The following is an 18,937-nucleotide window of genomic DNA, read 5'->3' on the forward strand; positions in this document are numbered from 1 at the left end:
CGTTTAAACTGTCAAAAAGTTGTCATGGTAGTATTTACTTGTGAGCGCTTAACGTGTCACAAATATGTTAACAGTCTCTATTCATTAATTTCTACACTAACAACAAGTCATTGATACCTTAGCTGACAAAAAACCACTGGTATCTAAGCGGTCAACGTGTCAAATATATCTGAACAATATGGAAAAATAGACTTTAAAGCATACAAGTATGGTCGAATATTGAATGAAAGATAGCCATGCTAATTTCAGGTAAAGCGTTTTGACAATCATCGAAAGCAGTAAGTACAGTCAAAAAGAATAGATAGTATAGAGGGGTCCTGTCATTGTCAATTTTGTAGTCACGGTACATTTACTGCCATCTATCGACACACGATTAAAACTTAAAATAAAATTGAAAATGTATAAAATAATCAAAATATGTTTACGGATAAATGATTCTTAATTTTTATTGTTCCATACTGACCCATGTTCTTTCACTGATATGTGTTAAAATTGTTAAAAACCAAACGGTGTCGTTAACGCCATCTAGCCGAGAATAGGCCAAAGGTAATGGCGCCATCTATTCGAGAATGACTTTTCCTTGGCCGTCCGAGGCACGTTTCTTTCTTAGACTTTATTTATCTTATACGGAGTTATATATATCTCTGGTACAGTCTTGTCATCACATACATCTATCTCACGTTAACGAATAACACATAGCGAAAGCTAACTGAAGCCGAATTTAGAGCCAATTGTCAAGGCACGTTGTGGTCTCAGTAACAGGCGTTTGCTTTTCAAAGCAGAGACCGCGGGTTCAAATCTCAGTCGTACGCACCTAGAGATTACAGCTTTTTTTATTTTTTGGTTTTCATTTCTATTATTAATTTGTGTCTTCTGGTTTTATGTTAATTTCGCATTAGTTTATATAATTTTTGAAGATGTGTCACATGTAGCGTATGTACGACTTTCTAACAAGATTAGATTACTCCTGTGCGGAATGCCATTTGATATTCACTGCTAGGTTGGATATGTTTAACACCTTTACTGCCCGTGCCGTGTCGTGCCGTGGGGCCACGGCTAGCCTCTATTACAAAGCCATAAGGTTTACATGTCAGATTGGGACAGTGAATGTGCTACGTTTCAATTCAATTATTTACTCCTTCGTTCTTTGATCGATTCGGGGCATCGTATTTTAGTACTATACAGGATGGCCCATTTAGATCAGTCAGTATGGGAAAATCTAAAACTATAAGACATACACCGATCTCTTCTTGGAACTATGTCATCAATTTTAGTAACAAGAAAAACTGCATTCATACATTTAAAAAAAATGTATGTAAAATGTATTGATAAAAATGGTGGTCTTTTCGAAAACTTACTAAAATTAATTAAAGGATATGAAAACAATGCATTTTATTAATTTCAGACATCTGTTTCATAGTAACAGTTACTCCTTAAGACCTACACAATCGATATCTAAATAGAAATAGTCTTAGTTTTATTTTTCAAAACGTTCGGGGTTCGATTCCCGAGCCGAGTACACATTTTTTAAATGTTTGAATGCAGTTTTTCGTTTTACTAAAATCGATCACTTGGTTCCTAAGAAGAGATCGGTGTATATCTTATAGTATCAGATTTTCCCATACTGACTGATCTAAATGGGCCACCCTGTATAGTATATTTTAGTACAATAAGCGGGCTAAATAAATATATTAATATATATAATATGCTCTACGGTTTGGAAGAACAGCCGCATATGACAGTTAAAATAAAAACCGATCATTCTCGTAGAACCTACTTATTTATTGTCTAAGTTTGTCACTTGGCGATAAAATACTTCTTTAAGAAAGGAGGTGTCAATTAGGGATTGCAATCCGGTCCGGCGGATCCGGTAATCCGGCCGGATCCGGCACTTTTTTGGAGCTACCGGATCCGGTTAAAATCACCGGATCCGGACCGGATCCGGGAAAATAGAAAAAAAAGACCACACACAGCACCTACTGTGCGTTTTAGGTAGATAAAGGCGACGGATAAAAGAAAGAAGTTAAACAGAATAAAGAACGAATGAAAAAGTCCAAATTTAGTAAAATAAGAAGATATTTAATATGACGATGATTGAGAACAGAAGAGGATTTCCTCTTCTTTCATGTTGGTGGCACGAATCGGCACGATACGACGATTACTTAAATACTTAGAAGTAAAAATTAAAGGATGGAGATGTCATGGAAGGCATGTATAACGACCGGTCTGGCCTAGTGCTGGGTAGTGACCATTCAGTGACCCTACCTATGAAGCCGATGGTCCTGGGTTTGAATCCCGGTAAGGGCATTTATTCGTGTCATGAACACAGATATTTGTTCCTGAGTCATGGGTGTTTTCTATGTACATATTAGCATGTATTTATCAATATACTATAAGTACATACATATATCGTCGCCTAGTAGTACTACCCAGCTAGCTAGTACCCATAGTACAAGCTTTGCTTGGGGCTACGAGTAGGTCGATCTGTATAAGATTGTCCCCAAATACTTATTCATGGATTATTTATTTATGATTTAGGCTATGAAACTATTTTTAAGCAAGATAATATTGGAGCGCATTTCATATAATTTTGGTTAAAAGTACCAGAATGGATGTCAGCGTTACAAATAATTCCATCAACAGAGAGACAGAACAGTTACGAAAACTTGTCCTTTCAAGGAGTTCCAATTCCCATCCCATAATTATCCCATTAACAGGCTTTGCAATCTAATCTAATTTATAATAAGTTATATTGTAAACGTAAATTTGAGCAGAATGTGAATGATTAAATATAATAAAATTAATAAATGACTTAGATTTCAAATTCTATTTTTAAATTGAGACTGACATTGTGACACTTTTTAATACTTAGGGCTCAATTAGACGATGCAATGTAATGAAACTCGCATGCGAGTTTCATTACATTGCGGTTTTTGATCGGTCGGTTGAATTGGACGTAACCAACAGTCCGCAATGTAACTAAAATCGCATGCGAGTTCGCGCGCCGTCTAAATCAGCACTTAGTTTTATTTTATTGTTAAAAAGTTATTTCTTATTAACTTCAAATATTTGTTTTATGAATACATTTGTAACTTGTAACCTTTGTTTCTCATATAACGCATAAAACTTGAAAAATATGTCATTTGATTAACCTTAATATCCTTATACCTAACCGGATCCGGTCCGGCCGGATCCGGCCGGATTGAGGCCAAAATCCGGCCGGATCCGGCCGGATTGAAAATCAATCCGGTTTGCAATCCCTAGTGTCAATTCATAGCTGCTACAGTATTATTTTAAAAGTTAAACAGATAAAATGTTGATGCTTAGTTATCATTGAAATAACAACTGCTTAGCAATTGGTGGCACCCTGGCTGCTGACGTACGTGATTGGCAGTGCGTGTAGGTATTAATGACAGCAGCTTGAATTTGAGTGCTTAGTTACCACTGACTTTCTAACCGTTATTGTCATTGTGATTAAATAAGGGTGTATGTATTAAAGAAAAACTCAGAAGTTAAGATATATGTGACGAACTGAAAGCCTACGTGAAAATGACAACTTAGATGTCCTTATTTTTGTGACGATTGAATTGTATGTTTTCTTGGACACCTTGCCCGCTCAGATATATCTGCTGCTGAATGTACCTACATCAAACGGTCTTTGAGAAAAACGCATTTAACCGATTTGCAAGACCGAAGTGATCCCATAAGAGCACCGTGAACAAAGTTTTGTACGGTGCTCTAATAAAATTTCGACTCGGAAGGCGGGCCGAGTAGATATTTGTATTTGCATTTCTCTAATGTATTCTGTCAGAATATCTCGTCGTTAATAGTTTAAAGTCGTTCATCCTTTGTCAACAATAAAGACATATACTTCACTCGCATATTCTTTTTGTATTAATTCCTCTAATGGACAATTTCTCTCCATGAGTAGGACAAGATGCGATATAAAATCACACAATGGTACGAAACACGCTAATGGACGAAAAAAAATAGCATGATAAGATAAAAAAAAAATTTGACTAGTTTCGACTAATTCGAATCCAATTCCGTACCATACGAATCGTCAGACGACACGTTAATATCATCGTCATTATCGCTACAATACGGCTCTTTTGTTGGCGCAGCGAGCCGGGCGGACGCGACGGTGTCTGTGCGCTCGAGGGGTATCGGTAAAGGCAAAAATTCGAAGACATTATTAGCATCATCGTTATCGTCGTGCTCGTTCGGGTCGGCGGGGCAGAGTTCAGAGAGGGGTATGGGATCATTCGAGTCCGTGATGGCGGGAGCGGCCGGCGGAGAGTCGTCCGCGATGAGATATACACGAACGCGTATGAGACAGTTGAAAAATAACCTATAGATGCGCATGACTAGTGGCGGCCAATCAGGCAGCTCGGGCAGACACAAGAGTATAGCGCCATCGGTATGCAACTCTTGCTCATAGTATTGGTATTTTAGAAAACGTTCGGCGTCATTGCGCTGAAAATGCTCTTTGATAGCGTACTGGAGCGCTCCACTCAACCAGTAAGTTGCGTCGTCAGAGCTGTTTAGCCCCTCGATGGAGCACAACTAGTGATGTGCCGTTACCGGCAAAATACCCAAGGTGGGAAATTCCCAGTAATGTTACCGGTAAGATTTCCCAGAATCAGTAATTTAGGGTAATATTCAAATTAAGTAAATGTTAACATAAGTTGTTTTACATTAAATCATTACTTGTCAACAAATGCATCATACGAAGTGCAAAAAATCAACATAGGTTTACTTTTCTAGTAAATTCCCAATACTACTGGTAATTTTCCCAATGTTACTCGGTATTTTACCAATATTACTAAGAAGTATTCTCCTTGTCTGGGCAAGTGGGCATAGTCAAAACCAGTTCCAGTCAAAACCACTCAATGAATAATACCAGTATTTTAGTAAAACTAAAACGAAAATGTAAAAATCACATTGATTTAATAATAATCATCACATTTTTATTATGAGTAGGTAAGGAGTAGTACAATAATTGTTTTTATGTGTTAAGTGGTAATTTTTTATAGCTTAATATCTTTGTGTTCCGTAGAGGAACAGATTAGTATTAATTACTTTCTATGCATATGTAAATAGGTATTTTTCTTACATACAAAGCAACACAATTAGGAAAGAATATATTTTCGTGTAGTAGCTAGATATTTGAACTGGCAACTGCATTTATCTCAAAAGCCCTTCCGGCGCGACACAACCGCGCCACCTAGCGAGGATAAAAAAACTCTTCGCCTGCCGTTAAAACTAAATGGCCGCGTTCGATCCGCGCTCCGATTAAAATAATTCATATATCGGTTCCCGTCGCTGCGATTTAAGTGAAAATCAACCAGAGACTAATTAGTGACCCAGTGCCCCTTATGGATATATGCAGCTGTCGATAAAGCAGAGGATTTCCCAATCATCATACATAGACCACCACGTGGTACGCCAAGGTGCTGCTGGATTTATGTAAGTTGCTCTCAATTTATCTCGGCTACACTTTGATATAATAATATTCTTATTTTGAGCGTGTATATTTATATGTATGTATGTAATTTATTTAATTTATGTAAATTATTTAATTAAGATTCAATAAATTTATTAATTTAGGTCTCCGTGCCTTCGCTTGAACCACATTATGAGATAACACCCTTGTAACTCAGCCCTAATCAAGCGAATTCATCAACTAGTAGCGCCATCTATCGCGCTACCCAAGTACTAATGTCACCCGGTTGCCAGCGCGCGGCTGCTTTCTCTTCAGTACGCTTTTGTAACTCAGCCGAGCAACACGTTTACAAAGCAAGTTTAAAAAGATCAAGAAATTTAAACCGTAAAAATATTTTGAAAACCTCCGACTTCGTGACATTCCGCTCGGTGCCCATGGCCCAGCGACGAGACGCAGTGACCTTCCTACAGGCACCGTCACAAAAAGTACACGGGTACTTACGCCTCATGGCCTCGTCCTGTGGGACAACAAGCGTCGTCCCGTGAGACGACATGGCGTCGTCCTGTGAGACGACATGGCGTCGTCCCGTGAGACGACATGGCGTCGTCCCGTGAGACGACATGGCGTCGTCCCGTGAGACGACATGGCGTCGTCCCGTGAGACGACATGGCGTCGTCCCGTGAGACGACAAGCGTCGCCCCGTGAAATGACATGGCGTCGTCCCATGAGACGACATGGCGTCGACCCGTGAGACGACGAGGCGTCGTCCCGTGAGACGACAAGGCGTCTTCCCGTGACATGACATGGCGTCGTCCTGTGGTATCGTCCTGACAGACGACATGGTATTGTCCTGACTGACGACATGGCAGCGTCTTGTAAGACGACGAGCATCGTCTCGTTAAAAGACCTTGTGACATTCCGCTCAGTGCCCGTGGCCCAGCGATGAGACTAAGTGAGCTCTTATAGCCATCACCATAAATAGAATACCTACGGGTATAAATGGCACACGGCGTCGTCCCGTTGGACGACAAGCGTCGTTGCGTGAGACGACATAGCGTAGTCCCGTGAGATGACATGACATCGTCCTGTGGGACATCAGGCGTCGTCCTGTAAAACGATAAGGCGTCATCCTGTGATACGACAGGCATCGCGATGAGTTACGTCATCATGTGAGAAGACATTGCGCCATCCTGTGGTATCGTCCCGTGAGAGGATATTGCGTCCCATAGGACTACATCGCATTGTTCCATAAGACTACATTTTGTCGTATCGTGAGACATTAATGCGTCGTCCTATGAGACGATATCGCATCGTCCTATGAAATGACATTGAAATGACGTTGTCTTGTTAAACAAAAACCGTTGTCTCATGGTCTACCATTAATACGGTAGCGGACATCTTATTGGTCGCTTTATCGTTCGATGTCTGCACGGTGGGCCTCGCATTTAAGATCTGCATGGTCATGAACCAATGCACGACTTAGTTAGTGGCGTGATCATCATTGTAGCCGACCAAATGGTGTGTCACCTTTTAGAACGACGAGCAGCAGAATTTCTATTAGCGGGTTTGGCGCGAAATTGATAACGAAATGCAGTTACAGTTATTGTCTCAACCTGCCAGGAAAAAGGAAGGTTTCCGTCTTGGTCGTGTACAAATGTTGGTCTGGGTCGATAACAAACAATTGCCGTGAGATAGCAAACAAATCAAAAATATACATTCTGAGGATCCTAAACTGTATGACTAACCGGCATGAAAAATAGCAGTTAAGAAACTGTGAAAAGGGAAAAGTACAAAGTGAAAAACCTTGTGTTATACTTTGCCCAACTAGATCCTATACCAAAAAGAGAGAGGGGGAGGCAAGAAAAATTGACGTTAGCCTTAAAGAAGGAAAGAAAACTAAAACTCTCTCTTCTGAATAGGAATGCCAATTCATTAACGGCTCTGTCATAGGCTAACAAGAGATATCTCTTTATTGCGGCTCTAAACCTGAAAAGAATAGAGTTTATGATACTCATATATATTAGTGAAAAATCATCGCACTAAATCCCTCTTTTGAATGATGAATGACTAGTCAGGTTGATAGTGTCTTTGGGAATACTGAAGCATCTCCTGTATACTCGCTAAATATTGACCATTAGCTAAAAAATTGCGGCCTGTTACAAAGAGAAATCTTTTACTTACTTTAAATCGTCTACTATGTAGCTGTGAAACCGAGACCACTGAACTAAGAGTAACACGTAGAAAACAGCAAGTACCTTCCATCGCATTCCGTCCAATAGACCGAACTGACAAAGGCATTTATAATGTAATTAGTGCTCTATTCACATCAGTCAGGTAGAAACTTGTGAAATTAGGTTCAAAATTCAAATAACAAGCTCCACTTCGGAAGATTATCTAAGCAGCGGGTTGTCAATCGACCTGCCGTTGGTATAACAATCATACATAATAAAACGTTGACCATAAACGTTACATAGTTCAATTTCAAAGGAAATTAACTCTTACTGGTAATATAGCTATCGGAAACAGACGGTATTTGTAGGAGGTGCTTTCACAGAATATCTAAAAGGACCAACTAGTAAAATATTAAATTAGTATGACAATCCGCATAGTTACCCATGATTGTTCAATAGGTGAAACATCGGTTTCTTTAGTGGTAAATGTTATGCCTATGTAGAAGATGAAGCTCCCCTTCAAGTTATGTAAATAAATAAAGAATTTATGAAAAGATTTTTCGGTAGTTTAGTTAGAGTGGAGTTACTGATTCTGTTTCGAAAAATCGCGAATTGAATTAGAGGTGAAGCCGCCTAAGAGAACTAAGCTGTCGAACCAATAGCCACGGTCCACGGCTTAGATCTAAACGATGATTGTTCAATTTCTCCAAATAGACAAATTAAAATGAAGTCACTTCAGAAACTTTGAAACCATGTGGACTGCGGGGCAAGCCAACGTACATACAAACGTACAACGTACGGAAACGTACACACATGCGTAATATGTAGAAAATATTTGCAGGCAGTCACCGATAGCAGATATCGGATTGTGAAAGAACACGGATCAGAAATATCCTTCTTTCGATTTCCAGATGAGAGGTTTCCTTTGCAGATAAGGAAGTACTCACGTGATTTTATAAAAGAACAACAACATACGGTGGTTCAGGAAAAAATGCAAGATCTAAGTGAAATATGATCCCAGTAGTGACTCATGACTACAAATATGTTCGCTGGTTAAATAGAGCCTGCAATTTACTCTGAAAATCAACACTAGTTCTGCTGTCATTGCCAGATCTAAGTACAATAAGCTTAGCTGAAAGGTAGTAGTCCAGGGTTTACAGCATACTGTTGTAACAGGTCTCGTAGGGCATGTAATTGGAAACGTCATCGTCAATGCAATCAATTAGAGTTCCAGGTGTAGTACCCTACAAAATCATCGTGTCTTGGTTATAGGGCAGATGCGCTGCTAATAGAATTACAGCATTAGTTGTGAAGACAACTACAATTCATATATTTATATATTCATTATAATATGCTTATATCATTAAATACAGTAAATATGAGATGTCAGTAGATATATATCAACGTTACGTCAGGCGTAGCTCACTCCGCGATTTCGTCGCGTCGCTACAAGTACATGCGGCCCACACCAATTTTGGTGTCTAGCACTAGTAGTTGCCGCGCACCGCTATGGAACGGACGCCTGCTCGCGCTTGCGCCACCTTGCGGTCATAATCTGTCGTAATAGTACATACTATTATTTATTGTATGGTTACGTCAAGGTAGTGACATGAATATAATATGTCGCAGAAAGGCCTAGATCATCAAATAATTGTTTATTTGTGGGCATCATGATGCCTAATTAACCCTAGGGTTCCCTCAAGGTCATCAAATGATACACAACTTGATTGCACGAAAGCCAATAAACAACATACAACGTCCTTGTATTGCTAAATTTCTAATCAAAAGTACCTACAAATTAATAATAATAATAATTCAGCCTATATACGTCCCACTACTGGGCACAGGCCTCTTCTCACTCGCGAGAGGGCTTGGGCTATAGTCCCCACTCTGGCCTAATGCGGATTGGGGCTTCAAAGTACAAATTAAGTAATCAAATTAATATTTGGTAATGAACGCGTCTACACGTGTTAAGGTTTGACAGGAATTGTGCCACAGCATATCCCGCGCGCGCCGGTGCTGGCGCAGCACTTGAGATTAGATGACATCATGAGACACCCGTGGTTTGTGCCACTGCAATGGTATAATGCCAAGAACTTACTGGTTCGGACCAATATACAAATAATAATGTTTTAATTTGTCTGGGTGTTACGAAAGTTCCGCAATTGGTTTGAAAAGGTTGCACTACAATTTAAAGTAGATAGGTCCACCTCCTCTACTCTTACTCAAAGAGTCTTTCATCGTCAGTCAAGAGGTTCTTACACTCTTATTAGAAGATCGTATGTATACGAAAGCATTAAAAACTCACAAATCGTGCTAAGTCTAACAATAAAGCACAATCCAGCGCACAAGCACAAGCGCGAACCATAAAATCTTCAATTTGGGAATCAGCTTGCCACCAGAAAGAAAGAACATTAAACAACCTACAATTACAAGCCTTTATTATAATTAGCCTAAAAATTATGGGTGAAGGCATTGGAATTATTCAAAGATTAAAAAATCTTCTAAAATATCCTACTTGGTAGACGGATCTTCAGTCTACGCACAACATCATGGTGAGATGCCATCCACAATAACTGGAGTTGTCAGCATCACTTTAAATTCATAATCATCGCCTCCATACGATTGTCACCTTCGTGTCAGTGATTCTGTTCATTCTTTACATTCGTTTGCATGACTGACAAGCATATAATATAAGCTTGGTTGACCCGGCACCAGCCTAATTGGCAAGTTTTCAGTTATCTGTGGGGAGTAATAAATTTAGCAGCATAATTGACACTTAAAATAGGTAGGAGCCCACTATTTCATATAAGAATTAATATCTATTCATGGCTTACTATTAATATGGTTGTTTTTAAAGCAACCCTCACCTAAAACTAATCAGTAAGGAAGGATGTATTATCGCCTCAGTTGAAACTACTGCTAGGTTGTTGAGAGTTGTTACTTGTTAGTAACGCATACATTAAATCATGAAGTGTTGTATTTTCTTCTTCACTTTCTGACGCTACTTTCAGGCAGAGGAGTACTTGATTCGAAATAAATCTCAATTGCTTCCACAAATAAGAACATCATGTTTATAATTTTTAACACATTTACGGAATAAGTTGTCCTTATGTAATGATAGCCCATTAAAAAATAAACCTGGTATACCTAGTCAATAACTATGTATTAATATCTAAATAATGTCAATATCGTATTGTAGTGGGTACCTATACAAACCTTTGGTTATTTGTCCACATTAAAAGTCATATTACATTACATCTGGCCTATGATGCAACTTACCAATTTACATTAAATTGTTGGAAAATACGATAAATCAGAGAGGACCCAAGCTTTTCCAATTAGTTACAAAATTTTTAAACAGTGGATGGGCCGGCAGTGCTTTATTTGTGTTAAGCAGTAGATAAGCAGTAGTAATATCATGACATCATACAACAAAACCTTTTTATCACCTAGTGGGCTATTGTAATGAAAGAATCAGGTAATTTGGACGGGTTTAATGTAAAACTCACTCGATGAGGTTCACGTTACCTGCATCAGAGCTACTACTTCAGATAGTGGTTACACTTAAATTTGTACGACCTACAAGTACCTTCTTGTCTTTAATTATGATTTTAGGGACAGTCTTTCAACTAATAGTCACACAGTTTTGTTTTATATAAAAAGTTAAGTAGTTTTATAGTCGCAATGGATAACTTATGTTGCCATTCAGTGCTAACAATTGTGTCGTCTATCGGTAATTACAAATAAGGAAAATCTAGTCAAGGTTTGACGTAAACAATCCTTTAATATATCAATACGGAATAAATTTCAAGCCCATATTCTTATCAAGTGATTTTTGCATAAATTTAAATATTATCTATCAGTCACAGTACGCCCGGGCCAGCGCCGGCAGAGGTTTAAACACGTCTCATAATGTGGTTCAAGCGAAGGCACGGAGACCTAAATAGAACCGTTTTTCCCCCGAAGGGTAAAAAACGGATATTTAGGTTCCTGCCGAAGCTTGAACCACACCTAAGGGCCTTGCCGGCTTATGTGGTACTGAAGAGAAAGCAGCCGCGCGCTGGCAACCGGGTGACATTAGTACTTGGGTAGCGCGATAGATGGCGCTACTAGTTGATGAATTCGCTTGATTAGGGCTGAGTTACAAGGGTGTTATCTCATAATGTGGTTCAAGCTTCGGCAGGAACCTAAATATCCGTTTTTTACCCTTCGGGGGAAAAACGGTTCTATTTATTTAATTTATTTTATTTCTAAGCAAGAAAGCGGACCCTGGCGCTAGGCCGGGAAAACGCTAGGTTGAAGAAGATTTATTTATTTTATTTTCTTTATATATTTTAAACCTCCGTAATTGCTATATGCTATATTCCGTTCCAATTTACACATAAGTGACTAAACCTAAAGAAATGTCAAGACCACAGAAAATAAACATTTGCTCAAAATGTACGCTACAAATAAAAACAAGAACGTTTCTTAAATGTTATAATTGTAATGATGTCCTTCATCTTAACTGTACAACAAATGTAACATTTAGTAGATTCAGGCTTATGACAAAAGATGACAAAAATAATTGGAAATGCAGTAAATGCCGTATTCTCGTACCAAGTCCGAGTAGTAAAAACAATTTAAAGGAAACTCCAGGAAAGCAACTATCTTTTCTGCAATCATCAAACTCCGGAAAAGGATTCACTGCGGTACAAGACCAAACTAAAAATCTAGTAGACAATATAACAACAGAAAAAAAACAGTTAGAAAGTTCAAGTCCCTCACCCCTAAAAACTCCGTGTAGCTCGATAAACAACTCCACAAGAATGCAACAGAGCAGTGGCAGTAGTGCACATAGTCTACCGAATCCTACAGAAAATGCGCAGATCTCTGATCTGAAAGACAAAATAGAGATTTTAAACACCCAATTAGAAAGTGCGCATGAAGAGATCGCAAATTTAAATATAGAAGTTATTCAATTAGGAAAAAACAATGCGGAGAGAGGAAAATCTTGTAGCCGGAAAAAAATCGACCCCAAGACTTGTGAAGAAAAAAGATAAAGACATAGTGTCGCAGACACCGCTAAACCACCAAAATTATGGCAACGACAGAGTTAGCGAATCAGAAGATACTCCAGTAACAATTGCTTCAACTTCGAGCGACCAAACTACTAATAATAATAACGATGAAAATAGATTTGAATCAGAAACAAACCCAGAAGATACAGAAATTAACACAGGACCATCTGTAAAAGAAAATCTACAAAAAGCAAGCAACTATTCACCATCATTGCCATCAAATCAACGGAAGCTGGAAAATGACACTAATGACAAAATGACTGATACAATTTTCATGTTTGGCGGCAGTCAGTGCGTCGGGCTAGCCTCAAAGATCACACACATGCGGGATGAGAGTAAATATAAGAAGTATAAAGTGTTCTCAGTCGTCAAGCCCGTGTCGACTACAAAATCGATAATGGAAGAAGTAACAAAATATGATTTTGTTGAAGGTGACAAAATAGTACTATCAGTAAGTGAATGTGATGAAAATGTTATATACACTATATATGAACTTAATAATGCTCTAGGTTATTTAGATAAATACACAGTTTTAGTCTTAAGTATAAGGAAGAGTGAAAGGGTACATTCTGATTTCATGAATTATTTAATTAACCAATGCTGTTCTACTAAATCAAATTGTAAATTCATTGACGTGTCCAAACACAACGACAAAAGCAAAATAAAGTATCAAAACGAGCTATGCACAAAAATTACCAATGTAATAGTTCAACAGGACTATAAGGAAAGCTATTATAATTTTGGAAGGAAATCCGTGTTGTGTCCCCTAAATTAACTGGTCCTAACAGCAAACAACGAAAGATTACATTCTACTTTAAAACGAAAGATACGAAACTAGATAATGCTGAACAGTTTAATAAAACTCCTGAAACCGGTTCAAAGTATTTACAAACTGATATTGACTCTCTTTTTCGTTCAAGCCAAGAATCAAGTATACCAATTTAGAATAATGATGCACCAAAACATTGCAAGTGTATTAGCAAAAAAAGAGATATTAGAAGTAACTATAAACGATTTGGCAAAAGACAATAAAGTTCCGAATGTTATATGTCTAACTGAAACATTTGTAAAGTCCGGAAGCGAGAATAATATACAGCTTACAAATTATGTTGTCGCTGCTGCCTTCTCGCGAGAAACAAAAAGAGGTGGGGTATGTATTTTGTTACAAAAAACTTTTGTGTTTTAGAGGGACTCAAAAAATTTACTATAGAAAGAGTTTTTGAGTGTTGTGGAATACAAATATCCAGGCTCGATATGGTAATTATATGTCTGTATAGGACACCAAACTCCAACCCACACAACTTTTTCCGAAAACTCAACACAATGCTTCACGAATTGAGTAAAAAGTTTAAGCAAATAGTCATATGCGGAGATTTCAACATTAATATTCTCGTACGTAGTAAAATTAGTACTGAATTTTTAGATATCGCACGAAATGATAACCTTACATTACATATTACATGTCCAACTAGAGGACAAACTTGCATAGACAATCATCATCATCATCTCAGCCATAAGACGTCCACTGCTGAACATAGGCCTCCCCCTTGGACCTCCATACGTGCCGGTTGGAAGCGACCCGCATCCAGCGTCTTCCGGCGACCTTAACAAGATCGTCTGTCCATCTTGTGGGTGGACGTCCTACGCTGCGCTTGCTAGTCCGTGGTCTCCACTCGAGCACTTTTCGACCCCATCGGCCATCTTCTCTGCGTGCAATGTGGCCTGCCCATTGCCACTTCAGCTTGCTAATCCGGTGGGCTATGTCGGTGACTTTAGTTCGTCTACGGATCTCCTCATTTCTGATTCGATCACGTAGAGAAACTCCGAGCATAGCCCTCTCCATAGCTCGTTGAGCGACTTTGAGTTTTGAGATGAGGCCGATAGTGAAAGACCACGTTTCGGAGCCGTAAGTCATCACTGGTAACACACACTGATTAAAGACTTTCGTCTTGAGGCACTGAGGTATGTCGGACGAAAAGACATTACGTAGTTTCCCGAACGCTGCCCAACCGAGTTGGATTCGGCGGTTGACCTCTTTCTCGAAGTTGGACCTACCTAATTGGACTACTTGTCCTAGGTAGATGTACGAGTCAACAACTTCGAGTACAGAGTTCCCAACAGAGACTGGGATGGGCACAACATTGGCATTTGACATAAGTTTCGTCTTATCCATGTTCATTTTCAAGCCCACCCGTTGTGAAACTCGGTTGAGGTCATCGAGCATCATGCTGAGTTCCTCCATCGACTTTGCCATGACTACGATATCGTCGGCAAACCGAAGGTGAGTGATGTATTCGCCGTGGTTTACTAATATGTGGCCGAAAATTGTATGGCAAATTATCACTACTCAAACTATTTTTCCCATAGTATCATTTGGCAAAACTATCAGACGGCAGACCAATGTTTCGCATATATAACATGTCGCAAATGATTATTTACAATATTATTGTATGGCAAAATATTTAGTTGGTCATGTTTCAAAATGTCTTTTATTGTTATGTCGAATGTATTGATAGGCATAAATTATTTTTCGCCTAATATTGTGAATAACCTACCTATCTCTGGGAGCAGATTCGTTTTTAGGGTCACCAAAAAAAAAATAACCCTAACCTACCTATCTCTGGGAGCAGATTCGTTTTTAGGGTCATCAAAAAAAAAAAACCCTAACCTACCTATCTCTGGGAGCAGATTCGTTTTTAGGGTCACCAAAAAAAAATAACCCTAACCGACCTATCTCTGGGAGCAGTTTCGTATTTAGGGTCATCAAAAAAAAAATAACCCTAACCTACCTATCTCTGGGAGCAGTTTCGTTTTACGGGTCATAAAAAAAAATAACCATAACCTACCTATCTCTGGGAGCAATTTCGTTTTTAGGGTCTTAAAAAAAATAACCATAACCTACCTATCTCTGGGAGCAGTTTCGTTTTACGGGTCATAAAAAAAATGCTAAATATAGTTGTGATCCAATAATAAGTAATATGCGAAATTTCAATTTGGGCAAACGTTATTTAACAATAAATAGTTAGGTATAATAAAACATTTGCTTAGTAACCATTTTTCTAAATAAATCGTGGTAAAATGAACATCTGCTAAATAAAATTGTGTTCAAATAAAAATTATGCTAAATAATAATATGCTAAGCATTGGTTTGCCAACTAAAAGTACTGCAATAAGTTGGTTGGGAGGTGAAATTAGGCGAAAAATATTTCGGCGAGATGGCAGTACACCATTCGCCGTTGATGTTGATGCCAAGTCCTTCCCATTCCAGGAGCTTGAAGGCGTCTTCCATTACGGCAGTAAACAGTTTCGGAGAGATAACGTCTCCCTGCCTTACGCCTCTTCGCAATGGAATCGCCCTCGTGCTCTGCTCCTGTACTCGGACCGACATGGTGGCGTTACTATACAAACACTTCAACACTTCGATGTACCGATAGTCAATATGGCATCGCTGAAGAGACTCAAGCACCGCCCATGTTTCCACCGAATCGAAGGCTTTCTCATAGTCCACAAACGCTAAGCATAATGGCAAGTTATACTCTTCGGTCTTCTGTATAACTTGCCGCAGCGTATGGATGTGGTCTATGGTACTATAGCCTTTTCGGAAACCGGCTTGTTCGGGAGGCTGGAAGTCATCAAGTCTGTGTTCGAGACGGTTCGTGATGACCCTTGAAAACAGCTTATAGACATGGCTCAGAAGCGTGATGGGTCTGTAGTTCTTCAATAGGTTGTTATCACCTTTTTTGAAGAACAGCACCACCTCGCCTCTATTCCATGTTTCAGGAGTTATGCCCTCGGACAAGACGGAATTAAAGAGCTTCTGGAGGACTTTAAGTACCGGTGTTCCACCCGCTCTCAGAAGCTCTGAAGTGATTCCGTCTTTGCCCGGCGCCTTGTTGTTCTTAAGCTGCTTCAGGGCCATCCTAATCTCGTACAGACTGATGTCCGGGATATCTTCGGTATAATGTCGGGACAGCTTGGCTCTTGGATCTCCTACCAAGCTGTCAACAGGCTTTGCGATCAAAGTGTATAACTGTCCATAGAACCTCTCGATCTCACCTAAAACCTCCGCTTTGCTCGACGCTATGCTGCCATCTTCCCGTTTCAGCTTTGTCAGCTGGCTTTGCCCAATAGACTTGTCCTTTGCGAACACTTTGGAGCCTTGGTTTCGCTCAATAGTCTTTTTAATACGGTTAGTATTAAAGAGACGCAGATCATGTCGCAAGGACTTAGATATACGTCTATTGAGCTGCCTATATGACTCCGCGTCATAGGGAGACTGCAACTGTAGCGAGCGTCGTTCAGCCATGAGGTTTAAGGTTTGCTCGGTCAATTTCTGAGGTCTATCTTTACGGCGGGGTCTAAAAATCTTAGACCCTACTGTGTGGACAGTTTCCACTAGCCCGTCGTTGATTTCGTCCACTGAAGCCAAGTTCTCTAGGCAAGCAAAGCGGTTAGAGAGCTCGAGTTGAAAGCTTTCGGGGTTTTGAACATGTGCTCGAGTAGGTCGGAGCGTAGACTTCATCAGGCTGGACCTTTCAAGTTTAATATTGATATTCAGTGTGCCTCTTACGATTCGGTGATCACTACCGGTCTTTACCCTGTTGATCACAGAGACATCACTGAATATCCGTTTCTTGTCGGTCATGATGAAGTCTATCTCGTTTCTCGTGGAACCGTCAGGACTCATCCAGGTCCATTTCCTGTGAGGCGGCTTCTGGAAGAAAGAGTTCATCATGAAGAGTTCCTCTCTCTCCAGAAAGTCGGCCAGCCTCTGACCCCTAGGGTTCCGTTGCCCATACCCAAATTGCCCCACTCTCAACTCATCCCCGCTTCTCTTGCCCAACTTTGCGTTGAAGTCCCCCATAACAACAGTAAAGTAGGTTTTAGAAGTATGTATGGCCCTACTTACGTCCTCATACATAGCTTCTACTTCATCATCGGAGTGTGACGAGGTCGGTGCGTATACCTGAATGACCTTCAGCGAATATCTTTTGGATATTCTGAGTATTAGGTATACCACCCTGCTCGACACACTGTCGATGGTTATTATGTTGTTTACGAGGGACTTGTGAACGAGAAACCCGACACCACCTTGGGACTGTTGGTCGCCCTCCCGGTGGTAGAGCAAGTTACCAGACTTCAGGGTTGTCGTGTCCTCCCCCTCTCTACGGACTTCGCATAACCCTACAATGTCCCAGTGTAACCTGCTCAGTTCCTCTTCCAGCTCGCAGATCTTTTCGTCAGTCCTCATAGTGCGTATGTTGTGTGTTACCAGGGCCAGTCGTCGTCGGGGCGGGTAGCCGGATCTTTGCCGGAGATTCTTAGCACCCCTGACCCCGCTAATGCCCTGACCGCTACCATAGCCAGAGCACCGGGGGTCGCCGGAACCTCGGGGCCGTGGTTTTATTGTGCTCATCATGATGGGGGGTGAATGCCATAATCGCCACGCTTGGCAAGCGGGTTGGCGATCGCAGTCGAGTACACCGAATTTGAGGGACTCTGCTGCCCGTCCACCGGTGGTCTTGGACGTAGTTTAAGGACATACCCGGGTCCATATAGACAATATACTGAGCAATATCAAAAATGCTACTGCTGCAGTTCTACCCTTAGGTTTATCTGACCATGATACTGCTCAAATGATAAACTTTCAAGTAAATTCAAAAGTAACAGGGCCAAAACATTACTATAAGGTCAAGCGGGACTACTGTCAAGAAAACATGGCCTTATTCCAAGAATGTCTGGCAAAGTTATCTTTTCCGAGGTATACATCGAAAGCGACTTTAACACTGCGTTTCAAAAATTTCATGAGCTGCTATCGCTATTTTACAAACTCTGTTTTCCCATTCGACGAATCAAGGTTAACTATTTGTTGCAGCAAACTCCTAAATGGATTTCAAAAGGTATCAAAGTCAGTTGTAATACAAAAAGACAGCTAAGAATAAATTACTATAAAAATAAACAAAGCGAACAAAAAAAAACATGAATACTATAATTTTTTTTTTTTTTTTTGTTAGCCTGATTAAGTGTCCCACTGCTGGGCAAAGGCCTCCCCTCGCTCCCTCCACTCAACCCTGTCTTTTGTAGTTTCCCGCCAATCCAGACAAAATACGTCCAAGTCGTCCCGCCATCTCCTTTTCGGTCTGCCTGCACTCCGGCTAGCACCATCTATGGTGTTCCGTGGGTCCCACTCCGTAACCATTTTGGCCCACCTTTGCACCCGCATGCGGCAGACATGTCCAGCCCAGTCCCACTTAAGC

General features: G+C 40.1%; 1 long non-coding RNA gene across 1 annotated transcript in view; it reads left to right on the plus strand.

Annotated features, from left to right (window-relative positions):
* LOC134805412 (uncharacterized) overlaps window positions 1-1,966 on the plus strand; it is a 172,081-nt gene extending 170,115 nt beyond the window's left edge. Inside the window, exon 2 of the long non-coding RNA XR_010146284.1 lies at window positions 1,833-1,966. This is a non-coding gene — a long non-coding RNA (uncharacterized LOC134805412). The remainder of the gene's footprint in view (window positions 1-1,832) is intronic.
* Window positions 1,967-18,937: the final 16,971 nt, after the last annotated feature.

The sequence above is a fragment of the Cydia splendana genome, unplaced genomic scaffold (genome assembly GCF_910591565.1).
Source record: "Cydia splendana unplaced genomic scaffold, ilCydSple1.2 scaffold_104_ctg1, whole genome shotgun sequence".
Taxonomy (NCBI): domain Eukaryota; kingdom Metazoa; phylum Arthropoda; class Insecta; order Lepidoptera; family Tortricidae; genus Cydia; species Cydia splendana.